General features: G+C 53.8%; 1 non-coding gene across 1 annotated transcript in view; it reads right to left on the bottom strand.

The window, feature by feature from the left end:
• The window catches only part of LOC126443894 (small subunit ribosomal RNA), a 1,910-nt gene extending 1,687 nt beyond the window's left edge, over window positions 1-223 (bottom strand). The window contains exon 1 of the ribosomal RNA XR_007582260.1: window positions 1-223. This exon is cut by the window's left edge and continues 1,687 nt beyond it. This is a non-coding gene — a ribosomal RNA (small subunit ribosomal RNA).
• Window positions 224-2,500: the final 2,277 nt, after the last annotated feature.

Here is a 2,500-nt window from a genome sequence, read left to right as displayed (position 1 = left end):
TTTTGATCTAATAAAAGCGTCCCTTCCATCTCTGGTCGGGACTCTGTTTGCATGTATTAGCTCTAGAATTACCACAGTTATCCAAGTAACGTGGGTACGATCTAAGGAACCATAACTGATTTAATGAGCCATTCGCGGTTTCACCTTAATGCGGCTTGTACTGAGACATGCATGGCTTAATCTTTGAGACAAGCATATGACTACTGGCAGGATCAACCAGGGAGCTGCGTCAACTAGAGCTGAGCAGCCGGCCGCCCGGGAGTGTGTCCCGGGGGCCCGCGCGAACACGCAAGCGTCCGCTCAATTATTCTGCAAACAGGAGGAGGCTGAGCTCCCCTGCACAATACACCTCGAAACCCTCTCAGGTCCCGGCGGCGCGCAGCGCCGTCCTAAGTACTTGGTCGGGTTCGAGAGAGGCGCAATCGCCCGGAGTTTGGCGAGTAGACGCTTTAGGTGCGACCACCCGTGCTCCCAACTGAGCTTGCCGCTGCCGACAGAGGCCCGGGAGCGTGCTGTCGTGGCATTGCCGGCGGGAGACAACACGCGCCACCTACGGTGGCCGGCAGCTCCAACGCCAGCGCCACAGAAGGACAAAAGCCCCACTTGGGTGCCGAAGCGAACTCTCCCAGCACAGCGCACGCGCCAACACGTCCGCACAGCTGCGATACAATCCACCTGCGAGAACCGCAGAGGCGACCGAGCAGCAGACGGCGTCGCGGCGCCGAGCGCCGGGCGGCGGCGCATCCTCAGCGCACACAGTCCTCAATCGGACCAGCACACTGCAGATGTCCACCGCGCTTCGCACCGGGCCCGCGAGGACCTACTTTGGCCGCACGGCGCCGCGTGCAGGGTGCGCCGGCGCGCAGCTGCGCCGCCTGCCGCCTCCGTCGGCCGGCGCGCCTGCCACTGGCCGCCCCCACCAGCCGGCTGTAGCGCGTGCGCCCACGCACCGCGCGGCCAGCACGCCGGGAGGCCCCCCCTCACCGGCCGGGGACGGTCCCACCCAGCCACCGCCGCGTATCGCTTCACACCCACATGCCATTCACGTTCGTGGGCATGGTGGGTATCGCTGAAACAACCGGTTGGTAGCTCAACCGATCGTCGCCATCACTGATTCACCTCTAGCGAGAACAACCGCACCACAACGGTTTACCAGTTCTTCATTTGCGTAACGTCACCAGCAAACGTAGACGTCCATCGCCATTTGCAAATTCAACGATTGTTGCATGCCTGTGTCAGGTGTCACGACACACTATGTCTGCCCACATACACGCAACAACATGTGCACGCTTCGCGAACACGTGGAAGGTGGCCCCCGTACGTATGCGATGTCCATTGCGCGAACGACTGTCAACCGGCCTCTGTCGCATGTCGCAGATGTGGAACGCAGTGCACCATGCTATCACGGTGTGTGAGAAGAGACGACTACGTCTGACAACACGCGCCACTACATCAACAGACGGCTCATGCTGATCGCCATCCACGGCATACCATACTTCAATCCAGCTCTTATAGGGAGACGACACGTAGCTGAGTGCACAATATTTGGACCGTATGGTTCGCCGTTGTTGGCGCAGTCGTGGTACGGTCACACATGTACCACGATGTATCATTCAGTACATGAGGACCAATGTGCAGTACAGTGTGTGATTTGGACGTACAACATCAGCGGACAGTTGACACAAGCCGTACCACAACGTAGGCTGTGCTTCGCCATGCGAATGCCAATGAACAACTGCGAAGGGCATTGAGCATGTACGTCCTGCTGCCATCCGCATTACAGTGTATAGCTGCAAGGTGTTTAACATGAAGCGATACTCTGGGGACCGGGCAGTGCGAGTAGCAAACTATATTGCGGGGGTTGCAGTTAGGCAACACTACACTAATTTAACGCGTCGTATGACAATTACAGAGCAGGTTAAGGCCCAACGTGTGTTGGGTTAAGGTACAATATAGGTTAGGTTAAGGTACAATATAGGTTAGGTTACGGTACAATATGGGTTAGGTTAAGGGACAATATGGGTTAGGTTAAGGGACAATATAGGTTAGGTTAAGGGACAATATGGGTTAGGTTAAGGGACAATATGGGTTAGGTTAAGGGACAATATGGGTTAGGTTAAGGGACAATATGGGTTAGGTTAAGGGACAATATAGGTTAGGTTAAGGGACAATATAGGTTAGGTTAAGGGACAATATAGGTTAGGTTAAGGGACAATATAGGTTAGGTTAAGGGACAATATAGGTTAGGTTAAGGGACAATATAGGTTAGGTTAAGGGACAATATAGGTTAGGTTAAGGGACAATATAGGTTAGGTTAAGGGACAATATAGGTTAGGTTAAGGGACAATATAGGTTAGGTTAAGGGACAATATAGGTTAGGTTAAGGGACAATATCGGTTAGGTTAAGGGACAATATGGGTTAGGTTAAGGGACAATATAGGTTAGGTTAAGGGACAATATAGGTTAGGTTAAGGGACAATATAGGTTAGGTTAAGGGACA

The sequence above is a fragment of the Schistocerca serialis genome, unplaced genomic scaffold, assembly GCF_023864345.2.
Source record: "Schistocerca serialis cubense isolate TAMUIC-IGC-003099 unplaced genomic scaffold, iqSchSeri2.2 HiC_scaffold_204, whole genome shotgun sequence".
Taxonomy (NCBI): Eukaryota; Metazoa; Arthropoda; class Insecta; order Orthoptera; family Acrididae; genus Schistocerca; species Schistocerca serialis.
The sequence above is the reverse complement of the archived record's forward strand: the minus strand, read 5'-3'. Positions and strand labels throughout refer to the sequence as shown.